At 33.2% G+C, this 27,802-nt stretch overlaps 1 protein-coding gene across 3 annotated transcripts in view; it reads left to right on the forward strand.

Annotated features, from left to right (window-relative positions):
* The window catches only part of LOC149426047 (synaptic vesicle glycoprotein 2B-like), a 159,697-nt gene that overhangs the window by 60,149 nt on the left and 71,746 nt on the right, over nt 1-27,802 (forward strand). Inside the window, exon 1 of one of the 3 annotated variants that reach the window (XM_089643280.1) lies at nt 14,815-15,266. The exons of the other annotated variants lie outside the window; for them this stretch is intronic. The gene's annotated coding sequence lies outside the window, so the exon portion shown is untranslated. Of the gene's footprint in view, nt 1-14,814; nt 15,267-27,802 lie in introns of those variants that run through there. 3 annotated transcript variants of the gene reach the window in all.

Below are 27,802 nucleotides of genomic sequence, written 5' to 3' on the forward strand. Positions count from 1 at the left end.
GAAGGGAGTTAAAATAACGAAGCTCTTAGAATTGAAAGAACTCGTATACGCGGCGAGTTGAATCCGTTCGGGGCAAATGACGCTATATTGGATAAACGAAATTTCTTCATAAAACAAGTAAATATCTCTATTTAACTAAAGTAAATATCTCTAATAACTAAGGCGATGCACTACGTCGTGTAATATTTTAAATTGAGCCGCTATCAATAACAACCCTTACGTAGATGGCGATAAGGTTTAAATTCTCGCTTAACACCATCCGCCTGTTTGGATTTATGCAAGAAAAAAACATGGCCAAAAAGTGCCTTTAATTTTATTTTGTGGATGTTCAGGCATAAATATTTAATTTTTTTTTGATGATTTTATAAATAACTTAATTTTCCACATTATACAATAAAATCATAACCGAAAATGGGTTTGTAAGTAGGAGATTTTGAACTTTAAAGCAGTTTTTATAGGCCTTATACATAATTTTTTTCTGGGCTTATAAAAATACTTATATAAAAAATACTCGATTATTTCAAAGGCCAAGATGTATTCTACTCTCAGTATTTAATTAAAGCATCTGAAACATTTCTAGGCGACCAAATTTTCAAACCAAAAACACATGATTTTGCATTACTACGTATGGCATCGCCTTAATTCCCTTTTTGTGTCAAAATGTAAATGCGGACCGCCAATGCAAATATAGGTTAGTATTTCAACTCAGCATTGTCAATTTAGTATTATTTTTACGTAGCTGTATGACGTTTGACGAATGTATATATCTATTTCTTAAGTAGTGCGTTATCAATATCGGTCTGACTATTAACAGGGCTACCGTGCTCGGGAAATCAGTATAAAATCATCGGTAGTTACTCCTATCGATCCGATATTATAAATTTATCGATTTCATTGTAGATTTATTATTGGTAACATTCGAAACGCGTTCCTAGTATTGAGTATTGTCAGAGGTAAACATTTTAACATGGAACTACCTACTTATTTATGCGAAGTTCTCCAAGGCAACTTAGTCAATATTGACCCACTGAAAAAGACTTGGATAAAAACAAGATTGCCGCAACTCCGAGAGGTTGTATTTTCCTTAACATGTACATAAATATTATAATGTTGTGAAATTTTATTCCGCTTCCGACATTGGTCCAATAAAATAATTTTTTGAATTCTTTCTTTTGATTTTGAATAAAAAAATCATTTACTCGTGCGTAAGTGTATTAATAAAACTATTCTTAAGAAACTACTTACTTAATATCTAGTAAACTTTGTACCTGATTGTTGCCCGCCAGCTGCGTGGCATGCCAGATCGGGAGAGGCTGGTTTGAGGAGACCCTTTGACCTCTCCAACCGGTCTCTCGACCTATCGCCTTGTGTCGCAGTGTGAAGGATATATTCGTATATCTTATATCTTTCTCGAAAGAAGACCCTCAACACAGCATCCTAAAAGGTGCCCTGAGAGAAATTGTTTTCCTCAGGATCCTCTGTATGGGGTTAATTACGCTTTCGGATTGCACTACGTAATACAGGGTTTTCCAATAAGAGGTGTTACTTTGAATAGCCCGCTATTTCGGTAGATGTTACTTTTGAAGCTATCATTTTTTGACATTTGACAAGTAAAAACTACGCGATTGATAAAAATGGATCGATACACGCTTAAACAACTCATTAAAATTATTAAAATTCACTTGAGTGAATCAAATGCAAATCATCTTGAGTGATGAGGCCCATTTCCACCTCGGTGGCTTCGTCAACAAGCAAAATTGTCACATCTAGGGCTCTGAAAACCCAAGAATTATTGTTAAAAAGCCTCTTTATTTTCAACGTGTGACTGTTTTGTGAGGTTTATGGTCAGGCGGAGTCATTGGACCTTACTTTTTCGAAAATGAGACTGGAGCAACAGTTACGGTGAATGAATTGCGCCATCGAGAGATGATTAATGATTTTTTATAGCCGGAATTGGATAGTATTGATTTGGACAACGTTTACTTTTAACAAGGCGGCGCTACGTGCCACACAAGCAACGAAACCATTGATCTTTTACAATTGAATATCAAAATAACACCTCTTATTGGAAAACCTTGTACTAGAAGACGAGATTTATCTCAGTGCAGAAATACTGAGACTAACCATCAAACTACGTATTTCTCATTGCCGTTCATCAATTATACCGCGCACATCTTCAATGTATCACCAAATAAATACAAAAAATTGTTACTGACGCAGTTTAGTTATGTATAATGCTGTTAAATTTGTATATATTATTTATTTATTTCTGGGTAAAAGCCCCTAAAAAGGCGATTAAATAATCTATGAAACAGCTTTATAATTCAATCGATAGATGGCTCTTGAAAAAATACAATGCTCTTTGCACATGCGCACAACGCGCACGTGTCACGTGAGTGTTTCTGACATAATATTACCAGAAAAGTCGAAAACACAAATTGTTACCTTTTTTAAGCCATTTTCCCAAATATCACTTTATTATGGGATCATTCTTTAATAAGGTTGTGTAAATTTGGAAAATACACGAACCCATATCGTCGCAATATCTTTGTCGAGGAACTCATCATCGTTTAATACCAATATATCGTTTGGAAATGTGTTGTCAGTGATACACACTAGCAATGAGTCGTTTAAAAACGAGTCTCACAATTGATTTAGCTCTTTTTGATGAGCCGGACTCCTGGTAAACCATACCACGTCTCAGTTAAACGATTACTATTTTTTATCAGGAGATATTTTTAAATTATCTAAGTATTAATTGTTATTACATAATCAGAGACGTGAACGACGTCTGACAGCCCGAAATCCGGACTTATTATGTCTCTACAGCTATCTAGCATCTTATTTTTCTCATGGTACCTTGGAGAGAGTCGTACGAGCATTTGTACGCTGGAAATCGCATCGGGGGAGCCGTACCGGGGGAGACGTATCGGGCGAGAGCAGTATTCTCATAGCTCATACGCTCTGAGCTTCAGTTCAATTCCCGTTCAATTGAGCCGTCGTTCAATTGAGTCAACTCTTGAGCTGGTAATGAAATGAGTCATGACGCATCGCTAATACACACTTCTCGGTCGGTACTAATTTTCACACTTGATCGTGATGCGATCGCAGTGACAATGATATTATTTGCAGACGAAAATGATGTTTCAGCGGGTGTACTTCTAATGACAGGAAACGACGGATGGTGGATTCATATTCAACTGATTTCAACTGTGGATACTAACAAATTAATATCATTTTATAGGATGATTTTTATGTGTTTAAGTTACGGTCACATGCATCTAAAACTATCAAATCTATAAATATATTTTTATATGCATGTAGGCTTATTATTGTAGGTAAATTATTGTAATATTTTAGAGTCGAAACATTATGATGATGCAGCCGTTTACGATACAAAGATGGTTGAAACGCGTGTTATTGGTAAGGGTTTTTTTTGTGCGAAGTCCCAACTGCTCTTAACCGTCTGGAGCCAGTGAGACTAAGGCATACCTAAATGGAGTATGTTGTGAGACTGGAGGCAGTGGGGAGGGGAATGAGATAGGGAAAACGAAGTTGAGGCAGTACCTAGCTATTCAGATCTGGTCACCAAGCATTGCTAAAGCCTTTTCAAGCAACTTTTCAATATCTGAGAATATCTTCCGCATTGGAAAGTGCCACAAAAATTGATTTTTTTTTTTTTATAGTGAATACCTCACAAGAGTCCCAACTGCTCCCGTCTGGAGCCAGTGAGACTATGGCATCCCCAATTGGGGGATGTTGTGAGGCTGAAGGTAAGTGGGGAAGGGAAAGAGGAAGGTGGGGAAGTACCTGGCTATTCAGATCTAGTCACTAAACACGGCTAAAGCCATTTGGAGCAACGTTTCAATTCTGAATGGTGGTCTTACACCAGGGCGATACTGGTAGTATCTACCACTCTGGAACGTGCCGCAAATATACTATATATTATTTTAATTAATTAATTGTGAAATAACACAAATTAATCAAATAAAATTTATTTGCGCACGCCGGGTTCGAACCCGCGACCTTCGGAATGGCAGTCCAATGCGTTACCACTGGACTATGCCGGCCGTCGACTGAATTATTGGTGAAAAAAATGAATTAAATCTTATTTATTTGCGCATGCCAACCATCGACAACGGAGGCCGTCAAAATACACGATCAATTGTACATAGATATAATAGTATTATTTCATATAAATTCATTTACCATATTATTTCATTAATGCTAGTCCTCAAAATTTTAATAAAGAAACATATCAAACTGTTCACTGCGATTTACATCCAATGAATCCACCTAGACTTTACCTTTTAACCCATTTTTTTAGGTTCTATAAATATATGGCACATTATAGCGAGCGATCGCTCAAAAGGTTATACAAACTTGGCATAATTTGCCAGAAATCGCTCGAGTGGATACTTGACAGGAATAATTTATCAAATCTTTGTTCACATTAGTTTTGTCTTTCGTGCGCGTTATCATTCTAAAAGTTTTCTCAGTAAATAAATAAGAGAATCCCGCTGTACGTGGAGGTAGGTGTGGGTACCTATTTATCAGTTATCAGACCTCAGATCCACCAATCACATTGGCCGCCATGAATCAGCCAATGACTGGCCGTTGATTGGTCCATTCAAATGCAAATCCGTCCGTGGTGTTGCCAGTGTGTTACTCACAAGAGATTTATTAATTAATTAACTCCCTTATTCCGCGCTAGCCATACTGTAGTACAGTCAAAGCTTGGGTCTTGTGGCCCTAAATGCGTACCGCCAGTAACTCCACTGTCGCAACTTTGTATTTCTGATAAACAATGAACTTAATAGTGTCAATAGAGCTATCAACGCATGAACTTCAGAAGTAAACAAGACGAAATACTGTTTCTCAGTGACGTTTGTCAAGGTCATCACTGACAGAGATGAATACATATGAACCAGTGCAGTAGACTAGACACTAACACCCATAGAATTAACAGACTTCGACGAGCTGGAGGCAAACCACGTGACCATATTTCTGGCACCAGGAGGGTTCTAGAATGCTTTGGATAAACTATGACATAGTCGTACATTGACCACCTAAGAGCAAATATTTAAAAATAACCAGACAATTAAGGCAAAGGCTTGCAGCGCTGTCCATTGTGGGACTTATCTGCACAGTATCTGAATGTTCGTTCTTAAACGAATCGCCAGGCATTGCAACGCTAAATTTGAATGTGAAAAAAAACTTATAACCTAACTTGGTACTTTGTCGCTTGTCTGAATTATTGACACATTGAGTTCCATTTTTGAAAATGACACTTAAATTCATTTAACCAGAAATACAATCACAGACAGATAGATCATTATTTTTCTTTAAATAGTTGCTATAATAATTCATTACTACTTTTCAAATTTGTTCATATTTGAAATTTGTTCATATTTAAAATTATGCTCATATTTGAAATTGTGCTCATATTTGAAATTGTGCTTATATTTGAAATTGTGCTCAAATTTGAAAGTGTGCTCATATTTGAAATTTTGCTCATATTTTAAATTGTGCTCATATTTGAAATTTTTCTCATATTTGAAATTTGTACTCATATTTGAAATTGTGCTCATAATTGAAATTCTGCCCATATTTGAAAATGTGCTCACATTTGATAGGTATTGTGCTCATATTTTAGATTGTTCTCATATTTAAAATTGTGCCCATATTTCAAATTAGAGTATATCTTCATCATTGACCGATATTTGAATCAACTGATTCCATTTGTACGAGCAGGTTGTAACGAATGACGATTTAAGGTCGTTTTTTTAAAAATTAATGGTGCGTGAAAATCAGATGGATTCATATAACGTGATCTTCCTCTATCCAATTGTTAGTTGATCTGTTACTACACTGAAACAATAGGAGTATATATGTTTTTACCAACATAACATACAGTTGCAAAATTTTCAATTACATATTTTCATTTAAAACATTACACGAAGGTGATTAAATAATGACGTAGTTTTTCGACTCTACAAAAAAATTGTGTTATAAAAAAATAGGCAATATCTGCATGTCAGGAGGAATAATGATTTTCATTCATATCAGCCCTTTTGTTATGCATTGTTTTCAATATGCGATATAATTATTGATAGTCCATTCCTCTTGGAATGCTATGGCTTATACGTGCCAGAAAACTTCGGCCGTAGTCGTCACCACGTCATGCAATACCACATGGCAGAACAAATTTTCTAGAGGTATATATATATTCATGTATTTTAAATCAACGGTACAAAATATACAATAAACAATAAATCACATACAATGACATCAGAAAGTAAATTACATACAAAACTTAGTAGACTTAGGTTCACAAAAAAAAAAAACAGAATCCCAAACATGAGAGACGGCCCGAGGGAAATTATTTTCTTATCGAAGACAATATTAGCGAGTACTTGAAACAGAAAAAGTTACGGTCACATCTAGGACTCGAGCCCAGGACCCTTGACATAAAGGTAGTTTAACGTAAAGGTAGCTACATAAAGATAGTTGCTAATAAAAATGTGCAGTGAGAAAAGTGAAGACAATATTCATCGTTTTTTTTCGAAGTATGATACAGTTAAATATGACCGAAAGAGATAGGGTCCCATTGACTTCGATAATTAAATATTACAAATTGAGGTTTTACTCATTAAGTTATTCCAAAAAAATGGAAATTATTTTCCTCAGGGCCTCCTGTGTGGAGTGAATATAAGAAGGTTAAAACACAGTTAAACTTGGCATGATCAGAACCTTCGTGTGTTAGATACTAAGGACGTTGTTGAAAAGAAGGTTGTTTCATGAAATTTGAACAATTCATAAAATCTCAAAGTAGATTCTCAAGTTCTGTTATTATATCATTATTAGCCAGTTGTTTAAAAAAACTGAAATAATGACAGAACTTGAAAAAATCTTTCACATAATTTCAAAAACACCTTTAAAATTTGAAGAATTGTTCAAATTCTCCCAAACAACTCGTCCTAAATAGTTGATTGAGAACCTGTGAAATGAATACAGTCTAAAGTTGAGTTTTGTTACTGTAGTTGTCAGTAGTATAATGGAATGGGAATGAGATCCCTGAGACGTATGTGTTGTTAATCCACATATTATCGTTTTATGAATGAGAATATCGATAGCTCATGGGAAACGTGTATGCTATCTAGACAAGATTAAGAAACGGATACATAGTGAATTAGTCCAGAGGATTGACTTAGAAAGAACTGTCTGAAAAGCATATTGTGTAATACAGAGTTAGTTTGTGACAAAAATATTAAAATTAATTGTTCTATTCAAACGAACTTGAAAATCAACTTTGAAATTTGACGAATTGTTCAAATTCTTTGAAACAACCGGTCCTTTGAGTTATCCCTTTAAACTTGATGCAGTCATGTTGACCTTGGATTTTGAAGTATTTAAACTGTATTCGACGATTTGTGCACCTTTTTGGTAATGAGCCGATTATGATAAGTCGAAACCTGAGCGTTACCGTGTCTAACCCACATTTGTCACGGAAACAAAATGCTGAGATAATATAATATATTACTATCTGTCCCGAATTAGCAAAACGTCAGCAAATCTAAGCATTGGAAATTGGAACCGATTATATAAATGAGATGCATAACCATTTTGTCAAGTTCAAATGAATATTTTGCTGTAAAGAACAGAGATGGATTGACAACAAATATTTTTTGTTGATTTAAATCAAGAACTGATCATTTTAAACACGGAAGACAATTTTAATATTTTTTACTCTTCGAGTCGATAATATATGATTAAATATTACAATGTGGGGAATTATTCATTATGATGTATTAAATTGATTATATTTTTCAACAAATAATTATAAGCAATAATTAGTCGCCTGAAATATCAATACAAATTGAAAATATCTCCCGAGTAAAAATAAATGTCGTAGACGGGAATTGAACCCGCACCTTCTGATGTCCGGTTCGGTGCTCATACATGTCAATCTATTTCCCTACACATCGGCTTCACACCATGGGAAACCAATACTTAGGTGATATTGAAGTATTTAATTTAATTCACCCGCCATAACACAGGGTCATCCCTAGCATGGAGGGTGAAATATCATAAAAACCATATGTACCCTCTAAGTCTTGTATTAATAAAATAAAATAAATAAAATAATTGGCGAATTTTTTGGATCACATTAAACATGAATTCCATCATTATTCTTAAAACTTCTGTTGTATTTTTGTAATTCTATTTGATCATTATTTTTATTTTTGTTATTGTATTTTATGTATTGTAATTTTATTTTAATTATTTTTACTTATTTTTCAAAATTATATGTCGTCTTAAAAGTTGTACTACCTTTATGTAAAAATAATAATCAATAAACCTAACCTTGATCTGGGATTTATCTTATGTGTAACTGAAGGTTTTGGCGGGCGACATAAGACTAATAACGGTTGTTTGGTCGATGTTCACATTTTAATTATTTCCGATGAACGAATTACTAAAATCGCAAATATTACTAGAGGGATCCTTACGGATGTAAATTATTTCTATTTAATATGATTAAAAACAGGACCTTGCCATTAAAATATTTTATGTAAAACTTTATATTAGAATTTTATAAAACGTTTTTCGACTGTACTTTATTTTTGTACACGATGAATTAGTAATTACCGAGAGATCCCTCTAGAAATATTTGAGATTTTATTAATACGTTAATCAGAAATAATCAAAATAACCCCTGCGAAAAGGTCGATTGTCTAGGCCTGCTAGGGCAAAGTAGACTGTAGGTCCGTCCGTTACTCCTGGCCGTGCGTCGAGTATTGTTTTGCACGACCTCATCACTTATGTCGTTAAGATTCCAGCTTTATTTTAGAGATTTGATTGTTTCATATTAACTATAATACGTTTTACTCTCTCTCATCTTATCTTATCCGATTTTTAACATCAATTATAATTACTACTCAATTATTATATAGTCATTGCTACAACTAGACAACGTTCGTTCTTGAAAAGTTCCGTGAAGAAATATTTATCATTCAATTATCTCCTTTGATTAGTTTCCATAAAACCTTAAAAATGACACCCGGTTCTGAATAGGCACCACCGCTAACCAGTTTCACTTGTGAGCATTATTAGCCGATAGCCATTGCAATATTTTATTTGTCCAGTTAGGTACCATTTAAAGGTTTTTTAAAATCCATACAGTTTACAAATTGTGTGAAATGGATTACCTTAATTTATAGATTAAAATAAACGATTTTTAAAGACGTTTTCTACGGTCTGACTTGACTGAAGAAAAATGATGATTTTTCATGTTTCTTAGATGCAACTGAATCTTTTTGGCGATTTTTCTGCTTCAAAGATTACATATTACAAATAGAAGTTTTACTCATTAGGTTATTCCAAAAACCAAAAACAAGTATTTATGGATTTGATATCAATTTTCACTCACATTTATTCATTCCCAGAACTCATAGGATAGCTAATTAATGTGCATGTTAGTATGTTTTTCAATAATATTTACATATTGTAATAAATAATAACAGAATGACTTAATGATGAATGTAAGTAAGTCTAAAGTAATGGTGTTTGAAAGAGAGAAAACGAAAACAGTAGGTATGAACGAGGAATACTTGGAGCAGGTTGATGAGTTTGTGTATTTAGGAAGTATGTTTACGAGAGAAGGGAAGGCTGAAAGAGATATTGAAAGAAGGGTAAATGCAGGTAACTCCATTAATGGAGGACTGAACAAAGTTGGCGCTAACAAAAAATGTCCAAATAAGCAAAGTTAGCATTCTGCAATGGAGTGCTGGTACGTACCCTGATGTATGGAAGTGAGGCATGGAACTGGCAGAGAAAGGATGAAAGTAGACTGAATGCTTTTGAAATCAGATCCCTGAGGCGTATGTGTAGTAAAACCATGTATGCTCGAGTGAGAAATAAATTAACCATAGTAAATATAATTAACAGCAGACATAATAGACAGTTTGATTCCACAGTAGATTAACATCAAACAATTCGAAAGACTTTGACAACGAGCAATTTTAGTCAGTGTATCTTAAAAGATACAAAATTAAGTTAAGGGTTTTAAGTCTGCCACATCACAGTAGATTAACATCAAACAATACGAAGGACTTTGTTAGCGAGCAATTTTAGTCAGTGTATCTTAAAAGATACAAAATCAAGTTAAGGGTTTTAAGTCTACCACACCACAGTAGGTTAACATCAAAGAATACGAAGGACTTTATTTACGAGCAATTTTAGTCAGTGTATCTTAAAAGATACAAAATCATGTTAAGGGTTTTAAGTCTACCACACCACAGTAGATTAACATCAAAGAATACGAAGGACTTTGTTAACGAGCAATTTTAGTCAGTGTATCTTAAAAGATACAAAATCAAGTTAAGGGCTAAGTCTACATTTTTAATAATTGTTCCAAATCTATTCTGCCTAATCTAAAAACCAGTTTTAGACTGAAGGAACTCGGTGAATAAATCAGACGCGATTGATCAATCAAGTAAAAAAAATCCGTTTTACACAAAGTTGTATCTCGGAAACTGCCATACACGGAGAAAACTTGCTGATCTAAAATTTTACTAATATTTGTACAGTACAGTAACAAATCAGAACGCTTCTGAAAAGTGATATAGTCATTATAAGTGAAGAAAAGAACTAGCCTAACCTATAAGGTTTTTAGGCTAGTTAACATCAATACAATAAACATGCTATGCGCTTAAAACAAACGAATAAATTAATATCAACCGACCGCACGATAAATTAGTAATGTAAGGTACACCTCAAGCTAAAGTGGCACGAATTTTTTTCTGTAATCGTTATTTATAAAGTTGAATTAAAACATCCTGTCACATCACTGCAACACTTGACAATTAAGATAATTAATAATACTACTGTAATTGGATTATTCATGGCTCTGTACTATCAGTAAATAATAAGGTTTTATAAATACTCAGTTGAGCAATTGATTTACCAGTGACTTCATAGACCTTTCATGGGAAGATAGAGTTTCTTATGGTTGAAGGTAAACGTAACACGCTTCTTGCAGGTTGCTCTAAAATATTAAGAGGAAATATTTTCGAGAAATTAAATTCTTTCAAGAAAGGCATAAAAATATACTATTTTATCGGTGATTGAATCCAATATTGTATTTGAATGCCTTTCTTGAAAGAGTTGAATTTTTAAATATTGAAGACAATATTAGTGATTTCTAAACGAAAATCTGAAACAGAAAAATCAGAAAAGGAAACGTTCACATCTGGGACTCGAACCCAGGACCCTTGTCTTTCCGGAAGTATGATACAGTTAAAAGTGACCGAGGGGAATAGGGTCCCATTAGCTCAGTTGGTAGAGCACTGTCCCGGAAAGACAAGGGTCCTGGGTTCGAGTCCCAGATGTGACCGTTTCCTTTTCTGATTTTTCTTTTTCAGATTTTCGTTTAGAAATCACTAATATTGTCTTCAATATTTAAATATTACAATTTGAGGTTTTACTCAATAAAGTTATTCCGAAAAATAAAAATTGAATTTTTATACATACAAAACTATTTATTCATCTTAATAATATGTATGTAGGGGCGCAAACAAATAATTTCTTTTAATATTAAAAGCATAACTTTAAAAACGTGTTCTCATAAAATTATTAGACTAACGCCATCCATTAACGCGTAGATTATAACGTATATAGTGTTTAGCCTTAAGCACTAATTAGATTTGAACTATAAACATCATTGGACGCTCCTAGGTAATGGGAATTTCATTTTTTTTTATATAATGTCATGGAAAGCTGACATTTTGTTATAACTTCACTGTTTATTAATTATATTATCTGGGGTTGAGAATGAGTAAAGTTTTGAGGTTGTGATTTCTAGGAACAACATCGACTTTTATCTCATTTTAAAAATATAAAATCCTTGTATTATATATATACCTATGTAGTACAAATTTAAGTCGCTGTCCGTGTCTGTCTGTCTTTGCGCTTAGTTCTTCTTAACTACTCAACGGATTGTGATAGAGTTTTCACTATCATTTGGAGCAGGGCTTCCCAAACTTTTTTCAACTGTGACGCCCTTGGGAAGTTGGCATATTTTTGCGACGCCCCCCCCCCCCGTTACCTAATAACAATTTGTCAGAAAAACTCCAAATAGTATCTAAATTTTTTATTAGAAAATAAAGAACACAACATAAAAAAAAAAATGGTAGCAAATAAAAAAGATAAAAAAGCAATTTTTTTCTTTGGTATTAATGAGAAGGATGTGCTTGCTTTTCTGAGCATAGTTTCTCAAAACGAGGTTGAAGTTTCGAAATCGCCACTCTCGTCTCTGCCTCTAAATTTATTTTTGATCTGTACTTATTCTTAATTACTGCAACTGCAGAGAAACCTGTCTAACACAAGTATGATGTCGCAAACGGTAATAAAACCCTTAACGCTGCAGTGCTGATGGAACGATATTCTTGATAAACTGAACTCCAAAATTCAAGTAGCTTATCCTTATTATATTGCAGCTTAAGGCTGGAGTCACAGGACAATTCTATTAACTGTTCTTCTTCTGCTGTCGAAAGTGTTGATGGTGAGGTAAACTCGACAGTCGCTCCGAAGTGTGCGTGTGGAAGACGCTATAAAGATTGCCTCACGACGCCCCTGGGATGATCCCGCGGCGCCCTGGGGCGTCGCGACTCACAGTTAGGGAAGCCCTGATTTAGAGAATTTATTTTGGAAGGATTACATATATATTATGCTTATAGAAAGTACAGAAAAGTTGATGTTTTGTAATTTGGGCGCTTACATTACGGGCGATAAGGCTGACTAAACCTTACGAGACACATCAAAATAATGTACTATAGAGATAAAAGATTCATTTTACCTACTTTTCAATTAAAATAACTTTATTTCTGACAACATTTTTAGTATTACCTTTATGGTTCTTAAATTAAAAACTTAATTTCTTAAATGTCCATATGATTTATAATTTAAAAGATATTTGGTATACTTTTTGGTTAATTTTTCTGTTTGGTTGGATATTTTGGTCTCACATTTAAATTTTCTTATGGAAAAGGTCGCGCAGCCGTTCCTCTTAATGATAATTATTTTTTAAATGATTTTGTCCTACTTACCATATAAATCTGATGAAATATTTAACAATAATGATTAAAATAAATATTTTAATAGACTTAAATTTTTATTAGAAATGACACAGTAATAATAATTTCGTACCAATATTTTTTTTTCTTTATTTTTATTTAATTATGTTTACATATTTATTTGGGTAAGATATTTTTTTTAACATTTACAATAATTAACGCAAATAATTGTCTCAGAAAACCTTTAATGACCTTTAGTGACCTACATATTTTATAATTTAAAATACAAATAAATAGTACTAGATATTTGCTAACACCATTTGATTTTTTTTTAATTCTGTCTAGTTTATTATTTTGGCCTGAAATCCAAAATTAATGTATGCATGAAAAAGGCCACATAATTTAAACTCTCCCCGGGAAAAGGATGAGATTACTCCGAAATTGACGGCCTCCGTTGTCGAGGGGTAATGCTACGTATACATACGCGAGCCGAACTGCCGTACTGAACCTCAACTTATGGGAAAGGAACGAAGCAACCGCAAATGGCGCGAAACATAATTCGTGGCTCGGTTCGCGTTTAAGTTTGCAAATTTATACGTACCATAAGACTCTCGACTCGCAAATTGGAGTTCGCTGATTCAAATCCTGGAGTGGGCAAATCATTTTAATTAATTACTTTATGTTATTTCTTATTTAATGCATATAAAATAATATATATATAGTATGTTTGCGACACGTTCCAAAGTGGAAGATACTCCCTCGGGGTGCAAGACCACCATTTGGAGTTGAAACGTTGCTTAAAACGGCTTTGGCTGTGTTGGGTAACCAGATTAGCAAGGTACTTCCTCACCTTCCTCTCCCTCATCTCCTTCACCTCCCACTACCTTCAGCATCACAACATACCCCAATTGGGAATGCCATAGTCTCACTGGATCCAGACGGCTGGGAGCAGTTGGGATTAAAATTACTCCAATAATCGTAATTTATTGTTTCTAGAATAAAGATTTACGGTTTCGGTGTTAAGAATTATGCAAGGTTAGGTTATTTTCAGTCCGGGACAAGCATCTTACTTATGTAACTTATTTAACCTAATTTTTGTTTCATCACTTTTCACGACTTTATATCACCTTATGGAGGTGTATTGAATTGTCATTTTGATGACATAGCGGGTCACCTTATTATTGTGTGTTGATTTTCGATTCATACACATACGTTTCAATTCTTGAATTCAAGATACGTACTTACTAAAGTATTAGATGAAGTACGACAGCCTTCAAAAGTTATCAGTAGCGTGTTAATTTATCTCAAGTTACAATTTCTCAATCAGCATTCACGCGTCGATTTGCAAAAATATTTGGCGTTGATTACAAGAAGTGGAACCCATTTTCGTAATCCAACTTTCGCAGAGTCAGAGTAGCCACTACCTGCCAACTGTCACCTAACACCTTACATTATGGTATTGACTCTATTACCTGCGAAGTTTTGATTGGCTTGGTACACTCGCAAATCGAACCGATGGCGTTGTGTGCGTTTTTAACACATCGTTGCGTAAAGCCTTTCGAAACGTTGCGATTTTCCCGCTGCGCGATTTGAAAACTCTACTCTTATTGTTGTTGTTTATCCGGCTCTTACGACAATGTGTCTGTGATCATCTGTTTGAAGATCGAAGTTCCGATTGGTTCGAGCGAAGAGAGGGGGAAAAGCGCGCTATTCTAAAAATCAACACATAACGGCTTAAACAAATCATTCCATCTCAGATATTCGCTGTCCGAGGTAACGTACGCAGGTGCCCGATTCATGTATCTCTACTCTAACTGATCCGTCGCGTTCGCTTTACTCAATCTCTCTTGAAACCTACAGTGCTCTGCATTCAAGAGATACCGTGCCGTGTCGGTTTTTTGCAAAGTGACTTCAGTGCTTCAAGGGCTAATTAATTTTCTTGCGATTCTTTGAATCTTCACGTGAAAACGCGCGAAATTCTGTGTGCTTTTTCCGCTTTATGAAAAATGACTCTCGACACGAAATTGTATTTTTATAACAAATACTGATTAAAAACTATTCGAGAGTTCTTATATAAGTTTAATTAATTTTAATAATTTGTCCTAAGTAATTAGTATACATATTACTTAAAAAGGAAAATTCCGCGAGCTCTAAAAGCTCCCAGTGGCTTTCTTCAATTCTTCTTCTTCAGTAAGTATTTTTTTATATGTAAGATTTCACTCCTAGGTATTGTATGACGAATTTCTATCATGTTATCAAAATTAACTTTTGATTTCATTATTTTTAGCCGGCGCGGAGTCTGTTTTAATGTCACATATAAAAATATATCTCTATATAAATAAATATATTACCTCGCAATATCCTCGACAACCTAAACGATATAAAAGTGAACATTATATTATTTAAACTAACTGACGGGTACCCAGCGTTGCTGGGAGTTATCTTCGAGATATAAATATATAACTTGGTAGACTTTTCTGTAGGTCTTTTTACGATATACAATTCCGTAGTGAATTATTTTGATGTATCTCATAAGGTTTAGCCAGCATTAGCAAAGTAAGCGCCCACATTACAAAACATCGACTTTTCTCGACTTTCTATAAATATAATCTGCATGTATTATGTACATTAACCTTTCGAAAGAAATTATCTAAATTATAGTGAAAACCTTATCAAAATCCGTTGGGTAGTTTAATAGAACTAAGCGCACAAACAGACAGACGCGTATAGCGACATAGTTCTATACTATTTTAAATAATTAAAAATAAATATCAAATATAAAGTTATATTAAGTTATTTCGTATCTTATTAACAACCAATAATTTCATAGTAGAGAGTGGTTAGAGGCGATGTCCCGTTTAGACAGATATCCAACGTTCGATTCCCATTGAGACCTTGTAAATTCATAAAGTTATTCATAAATTCATAAATATTGGTCTTTTTATTCAAAATAAGATTTTTTTAATAATAAAATGTAAATCATTAAAAATAATAAAATATTTTGACAGTTAAATGAACCCTCGACAGTTGTAATTTTAGTTTCCTTTTACATATGAATAATCTTTTGTATTTGTTAAGTGATAAATTGATTATGTCCACTCACTCGATATAATTATTTCCCGCTATATGTATTATGACAATGGTAGTTAGTTCCAGAATTTCTGCACTGAAATAAATCCCGGCTTCTAGTTCTACGTAGTGCAATCCGAAAGCTTATAAATGCTAGCAATTCTAGACTATCAAATGCATAATTTAGAATTTTATTAATTAATTTTATATAGAAACTAGCTGACGTGTACCCGGCGTTTTTGGTTTTGAGGTTGTAAAGCCTTTTTAAGATATAAAATGTATCTCTTAAAGTTTAGCTAACGTTACCAATGTAAGCGATCAAAATATTTTTTTACGACTTATTACAAAACATCGACATTTCTCTACTTTCTATAAATATAATATGCATGTATCATATATGTAAGCCTTCCGGAAGAAATTCTCTAAATTATAGTGAAAATTATATCAAAATCTGCTGCATAGTTCAGAAGAACTAAGCGCACAAACACACAAACGCGTATAGCGACTTTATTTTATACTACTTAGAGATGGAGATAATTCTGTCAGCCAATTTCAGCATTTTCGTTTCATTTGAAAGATTATTGTAGTTCAACAAAAATTACTGGAATGCCCACTTTAAAACATAGAAAACGTAAGAACTTATTTTGTATTTTTTCAATAGCTTGTACATGAATATTATAATGTGGGTTCCAGACGAGAGAATTGCATTCAAGTCGATTTTTTTACTAGGTGTAGAAGGTACTATTGTTCAATAAATCATATAAATTATTCATAACAATGCAGCGTGCGTTTTGTTCGTTGACCAATGAGGCAATTCATTTCTTATCGTAGGGTCAGCAGATATTATTCTATTGATGGCTTCCCATTATTGGTACGGATATCATAATCGTCAAATATCCATTATTTACCAATAAGCAGATCATTGAGCTGGTCAAATATTTTCCTATTATAAATAATGATAAAATAGGTTAATTGATATGACTTATTTCGTTTGTCTTGTCATACATTTAAATTATTTAATTTTTCGTACAGCCATGACTTTGATATTGGAATCAAAAAACACTTATTTAATAGATAAAATAAAATAAAAATTTAATTCAAGTAAATCTGGTAAAAAAATGATTTAATATTTTATATTGATTTATTATCATGAAATGAGTAAGATTAAGAAAAAGACACTTAGAGCGAATTAACGAAGAAAGGAGTATAAAGAGAATATATGACTCGAGGAAGGCATGGCACGATCAAGTAAACCAGATAATTAAATCGGGCCATGTCAAAAGTGGGAGTAACAGAAGAGTATGTATGAATGTGAATGAGGCAAGGAGTGTGTGTTTTGTGAGAAACGGCGTGATGGTTAGTTAGTTAGTGTTATGAATTCATACCGTACATTGAAAAACATATTCGACTGTTTTAACTCGAACGTTTTACATTTCGTCTGTCTGTAAATTTTTTTATACTTTTCGTTTCCATTTTTAAGATGGTGGACGTTTTAATGGTTTTGATAGTGACGTTTCTTTAGAAAAATTTTATAATTCCTTAATTGAAGTTAAAACAATGTTACATAAAATAAATGGCTTATAATTGAGTAAGTAGGTATTTAAGAACCTACTTTCAATCTAAGAGGAAATAAAATTAATGTCTAGTGATTTGAGCTAAGATTTTTAACTAATGACTTAAAACTGTACATATTTTATGACCGATTGGGATTTCGAAAAGTACGAAAATATCGATATAATACGACAAAATTGCTATAGTTTTTCCAAGTGGAACTAAATATCGATATAAATCCCGGTAACTGTATAATACGATTTCTCTGCGTTTGGCCCAATAGTTGTTAATAAATATTCCCACAATAACCGGTAAGTTATGTTATGAGTGTCACACGGTTTTCAACACAATCTCATTAGAAATTGACATTCTTGCACTGATTTCATAAAACTTGGCTCACAATTTTGGTATGCCACCAAATAATAATATTTATAAAAAAAAATTTTAAATTGCAGAATTTATTGAACGATGAATTCGATAAAATAAAAATTTGTTATTTTTTATATTTAAAAAATTATCTAAGTAAACTCTAAGGACAGGTTATTTCACAGAATTTGAACAATTCATTCTTTGGTTCTTTGAAAGTCATGTTCAAGTTTTGGGCCAGTTGCTTCACAGACCTGAAATAATGGCAGAACTTGAACAGAATTTATTAAGCATTTTCCACATTTTATTATTTTTTCCGTAGAGCTGTGAATTGAGTTATAAGAAATTTATTTTGGTTGGCTATTTTTTTTTAATGTGGAACCGCACAAAGGTCCCAACTGCTCCCTACGTATGTTGTGAGGCTGAAAGTGATTAAGAGGGTCAGGAGGCGGGGAGAGGAACGTGGGGAAATATCTGACTATTCAGATCTGGTCACGAAACACGGTAGATGCTCCAAGTATCGCCCTGGTGTAAGACCACCATTCAGAATTGAAATGTAGCTTGAAATGGATTTGACCATGTTTGGTGACCAGATCTAAATAGTCAGGTACTTCACCACCTTCCTCTTCCCCATATCCTTCTCCACACTACCTTCAGCCTCATCACATACCCCAAATGGGATTGCCGTAGACTCACTGGCTCGAGACGATTGGGAACAGTTGGGATTCATATTGAAAAAAAACATAAAAACGTTTTACGATAATATATTAAAACAAAAATATTTTAATAATATCTCACCCCTTAGTTCATCCCTTCAGTTAAACAGAATAAAAAAGCTATTCATGGCATATTTTATGTTTGTTTGACATTATTATATCGTAAATTATGCAAAACTAACTCCTATGATTCTTCACGTGTGTCCACGTGAAGAATCATAGGATATAAAATTTACAATTTTTAACAATACAATTAAAATTATTGTCAATCATTGAAGACAATATTAGCGACTCTCAAACAAAAATTTGAAACAGAAAAATCAGAAAAAGAAAGGACTTTTCCCTTCCCATAAGCTAATTCGACCCTATCCCCTTTTGTCAAATTTAACTGTATCATAACTTCGACTAAGAACTACCAACATTATCTTTAATGTCTAAACGCATATTTTTATTGGCTGCTATCTAAGGCAAAGCCGAGGTCCTGGGTTCAACTCCTAAATTCGACCAAATCTTTTCATAATTCAAATTTTCGTTTTGCAAGTCGCTAATTGTCGCTGTCTTCAATGATAAAATATTACAATTTTAGGTGTTACTATTTATTTAAAAAAAATATATGTTTATATATATTTTAGATCGATACCTACTTTATTCGACTGAATTATTTTTCCCACAAATAGTTCATATTTTTAAAATGACTCTTAAGATCATAGCAAATTTGAGTTCATTCAACTTGAATAATATCACGAAGGTATAATGAACATCACAGACAGTCAAAGTTAGGATGTTTAAGGATCGTTAGCGTTAATCAAGAGGCTTTTTTAAGGGGGTATTTTCTATAATCTCTGCAATTATTCTATCACGCAAACATATTGAACTTAAAACGAAAAATTAATTTTGGTCTACAAAAACGTTGGCATGAAATGCGGCGCCAGTTGATATCCTTGAAACCGACTACATTATCAATAATATGATTGAGATCGTCTTCCTGGTCGAGGATATATGTCACATAAATAAATACCGGTTTCGCAGGAGTCCTGGTACTGATTGAATTGCACTGCAGAGCAGATATTACTACTTGGAAGGCAAATTAAACAACTTAACCTAATAAATTATTCATTTAACACGACCATTTGGCAATTGGGATATCTCATAACCAGTTTCACCGAATGTCTGAAATAAATTCTTAGCACGCGGTGACATAGACAGACTCAAAATACTTTACACTAGACTTGATAACAAAAAAGAATTTTTATGTATGCAAGTCTGGTACTAAAGACAGAAATTCAACAGATTTTGATCAATTCATCGAATTTCAAAGTTAATAATCAAGTTCTGTGAGAGACCTTTTAAAGCTCTATTATCATCTTACTATCATTACTGTGAAACCGCCCACCCGTGATTGAATAATAACAGAACTTGAATATGAGTTTTACAGAATTGGAATTTCAACTTTTAAATTTGATGAATTGTTAAAATTCTATACCCTTCTTAAGGGTATTTTTCTAAAATTTTAATGATCGTTTTTTGGTAATATTTACTAGATTCAAATTGAAAACGATTCAAATTATGCAAAAAAAAACTATCCACGAATGTTTCCTTAAAAATAGTCCTTTAAAATTTGTAAATCGAAATATTTTTTCGCATTTTCTAAGATGACCTTTGTTCACTTCTGAATATAGTAGACTTAAGCTACAGAAAGAAATATATGCCATTTTTCAAAACGACCACATTTATTTCCACGTTATCTCTAAAAAGTAATGATTGATATTGGGTTTGTTTCGTTTTTAAAAATTAACCCTGTCGTTCAAATATTTTCATACGTTGCGCATTAAAACAAAAACTGAACGTGAAAAGGTTGAAGACTTGAAACACATATATATATATATATATATATAGCTCTCTAATCCTTGTGTTAAGTACCCAATTACGGCGCATTTTGGCTTGCAGACATTACTTGCAGGATAGAATCTCTTCATCTGATCGTAAAATAATAACGTAAATACGATAAAAACATAAATCAATTTTATATTATCCTATTAATTTTGCGAAAGTTGAGTTTTCCTCAAACTCTCCTTGATTTTGTATGAGGAACCGGATTAACTTTCATTATATTTTATGACTATTATTTCTTTACAAATTATTGCAATCTTTAGAGCACAGGCGTCAAGCAATGTCCTTGTTCTACCGGTATTTAAATGGAGAATGCTAAGAGGAACTAGCATCAGATCCCTTCGGTACCGGTGCATACTCGATAAACACGCCAAACGTTTTTACGACTCGTTCTTGAGTTGAACAGTTTTGTTGAGTGATTTTCCGTTCTCTGTGTTACCTCCCTCTTCCATCCATATTCACTCCTTCCTTAAAAATGACCATGCGTTTTCACATTAATTCCGACGGTATTTTAAGAGGTTAACTCAATAAAAAAATGGCATTCTAATAATTTAATTTTAAAATCATTATTTTGAGACTAATGCTAAATCTGATAAAAGTCTACACGCTTCTCAGATTTAGCTGTGACGCGTTGTGTTTAATCCGACCGACAATATGGTAGCATTAATTCAAAAGGACTAGATTCGAGAATGGTAATAGTCACAAACATTCGAATCGTTAATAGTTTTTTAGAGAATATTATTTGTCCATTCCTACTAATTTTCATTATATCGACGCCGGAAAGGCAAAAGGGCGTAAGAGACAATTTAGTTAAAAACTTGTTAATCATGCAGTTTTAATTAGAATTATTGTCTGATCAAAAATGTATGTTAAAAACATTTTTAACTTACGCCCTTTTGCCTTTTCTGCATGGATATGTTGATATTGACAAATAAACCATTGGTTTCGAAACGTGTCGATTATTTTTTATTAAATAGTGGTGTATATTTCGATTTATTTTATTAAATAGTGGTGTATATTTCGAATTATTTTATTAAATAGTGGTGTATATTTCGATTTATTTTATTAAATAGTGGTGCAGATTTCGATTTGTTTTATTAAATAGTAGTGTATATTTCGATTTATTTTATTAAATAGTGGTGTATATTTCGATTTATTTTATTTAAATTAAAATAAAACAACAAATTGAATTTTCAATTATTGAAGATGAAATTATTATACGTTTAGCGTGACAAAGAAATCATAGGTTAAAAAAAGAAGAAGAATATGGTTTGAAAGGGAGATATGTACCTCAACTAGTTTGCTACGTTTGGTGACTTAGCAGGGGTGCCCGGTTTCAGGGGGATCGGGAGAAACTGGTTGATGGAGACCTTTTGACCTCTCCATCAGGACTCTCTCGAAACAGTTAAAGGTATGGATTCATACGTCCGCATTCCTACCCACTCCTCTTACCTTCTTCCATCCCAGAACTTCCCATCCTTCCTTTCCTAAAAAGACGCTCATCACAGCGTCCCCAAAGATGACATAGGCCTTGAAGAAAATTATTTTCGTCAGGGCCTCCTGTGTGGAGCTAATGTAAATACAAATAATAAAATGGATCATGTCTGCCGACTCCTGTGCAGTCTATCAGACATAGTAGTCTGGGTCTAAAAATAGGCAGATTTTGTTTTGTATTGCATTGCGAATTACCCAAAATAGTGAAGGTAATTTAATTATATCCGTAGTCGAATTGGACATGTAAAAAGTCACAATGCAATGAAAATGAATAATTTGTTTGATTGTGTTATCTGTTGTGCTATATAACCTGGCGATATATATTTACTGCGGTGCCCTTGGGCTGAAAGAAAATTTGTTGGCGGCCTTGTTCACCTCAATATCAATTAGTGAAACGTGCAAATAAACATCAATTCATCACCAAAGACTTCTCTAAAAAAAACTCTTTACGTAATAATATAGCCTATATTGTTTGATGGTAGAAACAATCGACAGGTAACACTTCCGTAAGCTTCACAATGATGAATCTTAAATTGTAACTCTAGACTGAATGCTGTACAAATAAGATCTCTAAGTGAAATGTGGTGATCTGTAAAGATAGCAAGGCTGACGTACGCGTAAGAAGTAAGGTTTAGAAAGGGACGCTTAGATGGTTTTGACATGTAGAGCAAATTAACGAAGGAAGGAGGGATAGGGGAATATATGACGCAAATGTGAATGTTAGAAAAAATCGGGGGCGCACGATGAAGACATGGCAGTGAATCAGATACTTGAGTCGAGCCATGTCAGGAGTCAGATTAATATAATGTGAATGAGGCAAGAAGTGTGTACCAAGACCGAGTTGTTTGGCGGTTAGTCCTCTCTGCCTACCCCTGCGGGGAAACAGCGTGTTGGTTAGTTAGTTACTTAGTTTTAGGGTATTTTCATTGTTTTTCTAATTTTTGATTAAAATTAAGAAAAAAATTAATGAAGGCATTCTTATTTTATTTTTACGTTGGTGAAAATATTTTTTATAACGATTTAAAATGTGCCATTTTCGATTTGTAGCCAAAACGAAAAGTTCGTTTTTATTTTTGAATTCGGCGTCGTTGACGTCACGCCTGGTGAGGTTGGTGACAGCTGTCTTACCAACCAGCGGTATCTACGTCATAATGACGTTATAGGCAGTTGGATTCGTTTCTTAAGGTTGCAAATCGTTTTTGAAATCAACGAAAATACTAAAATTACACGTTTTTTTACAATGATCAGAATCAGAAAAAAAAAACTTTAAATCGTCCTCATATTTTAACGGTATTAATAGTTTGTGAAAACACACCCTTAAAAAAATGGAAGGTTATTTCATTATCTCAATCACATTATCAGTTCCCGAATTAATACCTGGAAAAAACGTACCGAACGCTTTTAAAGACGTTAACCACTTGGGGTGACCTACAATAAATAGTTGTCAAACAAAAATAAATTCTGAGCAACACTAGATATTTGTTAAACCCTTTGATTTAAAAAAAGATCATTCAGTTTGATTGGGTATTTTGGCCTCAGATCAAAAATTAAGTTTTGTATGAAAAAAGATAGCCATTAGCGTAGCCGTTCAAAATTCTTGCCTGAACAGACTATGCAATAATTGCAAATCGTATTATCCAAGGTGGATGTTTTCAGTTGCAAACTTACCAAATACAAGAGTTCTATAAAAGAATATTTCTCTGATGGTTTGTTATGTCTCTATTGTTTATATTTCTATTATCATTTGATTTATATCTACAACCTCTTTCAATGGCTATAAATGTATTGTTTTGTAAATTTTTAGTTTTATATAAATTTTTGGATTCATATTCCTTTCTTACAAATTTAATTTACTTATTCCTTATTAAACTGTTGCAGTAGAGGTAAAGTCACAAAGAGGGACTCCATAATTAGTTTTATTTTGGCCATATAATACTTATGTACAAACTGAAATAAATTTAAACTGTCGATTTCCCGAAAATTAATAAATGATAATATATGATCACCAGAGATGTGCAAAATGGGTACCCAAAACCATTTGAAATGCAAAATGGAAATGGGTTAAAACTTTTCCATTTGAAAATGCAAAATGCAAAATGGTTTTAGAAAAGCATTTCAAATGCAAAATGCAAAATACCTATTTTCAAAATGCATTGAAAATGCAAAATGGTTTCTCATGTGAAACAATTAAAATAATTATAGAATTTTTAAACAATTTTGTCATTTAATAATGGACATCAATGTAGAACAAACATATTACATGATGAGATGGTAAATCCAAAAACACCACGACTACAGATTATGAAACCACAAAAAATTTGCGCGGGACTAATGTTGCCAACGTAAAAACATAGAAACTGCTATCTAGCATTTAATATTACAGCGTCATGGCCCCATGTTCAGTATTTGAATCAGTATTTTTTGTAATGGTACCACTCAATTGCCAGGGCTCCTACCAGGGAGCAACTTGACAAATGTAAATTATCTCTCATAGCGAGGTTGAGGAACGACTGATATTTGGGGCTTATGAAAAAAAGATGAGTGGAGAAAGTAGGAAGAATGTTGCAAAAAAGCATTTAAAATGGAAAATGCATTGAGAAAAGCATTTAAAATGCAAAATGCAAAATGGTTTTTAGAAAAGCATTTAAAATGCAAAATGGAAAATACCCATTTTGCATTTCCATTTGAAATGGATTTATTTGAAATAAAACACATCTCTGATGATCACTGATCAGGTTCTGGATTCGTTATTACGGATCGATCAATTTCTCCTTCGAGAAACCAGCTCAACTAGTATTAAAAAAAAAATAATGGTCGCCTTTTTGTAGCGCAGTTTAAACATCTTCTCAAGGGCGCTTACATAATGAGCGATGATCTGTTCCTACGACCTTGACCGCTATCTATCGGTTCAACGGATTGTTTTGTTAGTTTGTAACGATTCGCTCAGCTTTTTACATTGTTTTTTTTAATTGTGTAAAATAAGTTTATCATGCGACTACTAACACTACTATCGCAGACCCGTAAAAAATCACGGGATTGTCTATATTCTTGACACGTCAGTTAAATTTGAACTGTTTGTTTTTTTTAATGATTAACCAAGGTTTTTTTATGGATAGCACAAAGGATAACAAATTATTATAAGCAATAATTAGTCGCCTGAAATATCCATACAAATTTGAAATATCTCCCGAATAAAAATTAATGCCGCATAAAATATAGTAAGCAGTAATTGTTGATTGAATTACTAGTAAATATTGAATTATTTGGCGTATTTGAAATAAGCGGACGTAGCTCAGTAGTCCAGAGCACCTGACAGGACATCAGAAGGTGCGGGTTCAATTCCCGTCGGCGCGATTTATTTTTACTCGGGAGATATTTTCAATTTGTATTGATATTTCAGGGGACTAATTATTGCTTGTAATAATTAACAATTTTCTGTTAAAATATTATACACGGAGAAATGAGTATGGCTGATTTATTGAAATCCTGTTAAAACGTTTTGGCAATCCATTTCATGGTAAAACGTGAGTCTATTCAAAATATATCGCAACATTTGTTCATGCAGGTGTTGTTTTCCTAATGCGACAATATTAGTATTTTTATGAACACGTGTTCCGCCGTCTTCACAACACACTCGTGTTTTATTGATACTCTGTGAGGAAATTTGTGAATTCATTCGTTTAAGGCCTGCAGTCCCATTTTTAACAGAATAACGAATCATTAGACCAGATTTTTTTTTTAAATTTAGCAATATATTAAATATTTTATACCAGTAAGTTTTCTCCGTGTAGATGGGTACTTTATCTCTTGTTTTAATTCTTGTTAAATTTTTAAAATATCATGTACATTAAAAACAAATCCGTGTTCATTGAACCAGAGTTCTACACTGGCAGTAGACAGACAGGCAAACCCACAACTGAAAATATTATGTTCGATATAGCTTCAATCAAACGTACAAAAATGTCATGAAGTACAAAATATCATGTTGAATAATTTGATATATTTACTTTGTCTAGCAGTTCAGTTAATTCAATATGTTGTCGAAATCAGTGACCGCCGATAGCTCAAATTGAATAATAGGTCCTAAATACTCGGAAAGGAACAGGCCCAAAACAAGGATTAAAGGATGGTCAATCAAGTCCTGGAATTAGTCTTCCTGTTATTAATTAATCAAAGCACTCAACGGGCTTAAGTCAGGAACAAGTATTGTCACTGGGGATGCTGTAACTGCCTTGTAACAAACAATTGCAACTGATTATTAACACTAGCAGATAAAAACCCCCTGCCGCGGTTTGTAAAATTCAACGGTTATTTTCGAAAACAACAGAGGACGCCACCTCCGTTATTCAACAATGCTAAACTGTGCAGTCATTAAGATAATAATATTACGAGATACAGGTAGGGAACAACACTCCCTGTTGTGGAGGTGTAATTGAACAATGTACATACAAGCTTGACAGACTTTTCAATGCAACACATAGAAAAAATTATAACATGCAAGAGGACAAACGAATTAACGCAAATAAATATTTTATATTTAGAATCTATTGTAACGCTTTCTTGGTGCATTATAAAGTAGATACCACAATCGAGTTTAAAAAACACATATTTTGTTAGACAAATGTATTATAAGCATTACTGCCACCTCACTTGAATGGTGTTTCATATAAAAATAATTAATTTAAAATTCACAAAGTTTCTAAAAATTTATCTCAAATTGCAGTCGAAACGTTCGGTTTCATATAGGTTAACATTTTAACCATTATGTGGTAAACTTCTATATTTTAATATAAAGCTTGGTGTTTTCTCTTTCTAACACCGTTTAGATCGTATTTCTAACTATGAAGGTAAGGGAGACAACGATTTTCATGAGACCATTGAGCTGTTCCGAAAAGGCGAAAAAGTTAACTCTACGGGTAACAGCTGTTTATTCCCAAAATCGAACAAATTAGGATTATATAACAAACTTAAGGCGATGCACTACGTCGTGTAATATTTTAAATTGAGCCGCTATCAATAACAACCCTTACGTAGAAGGCGATAAGGTTTAAATTCCCGCTTAACACCATCCGCCTGTTTTGATTTATTTAAGAAAAAAACATGGCCAAAAAGTGCGTTTTATTTTATTTTGTGGATGTTCAGGCATAAATATTTATTTTTTTTTTGATCATTTTATAAATAACTTAATTTTCCACATTGTACAATAAAATCATAACCCAAAATGGGTTCGTAAGTAGGAGATTTTGAACTTTCAAGCAGTTTTCATCGGCCTTATACATTATTTTTTTCTGGGATTATAAAAAGAATTATCTAAAAAATACTCGATCATTTCAAAGGCCAAGATGTATTCTACTCGCAGTATTTAATTAAAGCATCTGAAACATTTCTAGGCGACTTAATTTTCAAACCAAAAACATATGATTTTGCATTACTACGTATGGCATCGCCTTAAACTGTTATTTACGAACATTGTTGGCAATAAACAGCTTAGGATTTGTGCGATAAGCCGTCGAGAGATAAAAGTTATCTTAATTTGTACATAAACAGAAGACCGTTTTGTTTATTAGTTGCTACCGAGATGAGATAACAAAACAAGAAAAGAATTGTGTGAATGAAGCAGTGGTCGACAGTAAAGATAAC

Source organism: Hesperophylax consimilis, chromosome 2 (genome assembly GCF_061612785.1).
Source record: "Hesperophylax consimilis isolate HC1 chromosome 2, BYU_Hcon_1.0, whole genome shotgun sequence".
NCBI classification, from domain to species: domain Eukaryota; kingdom Metazoa; phylum Arthropoda; class Insecta; order Trichoptera; family Limnephilidae; genus Hesperophylax; species Hesperophylax consimilis.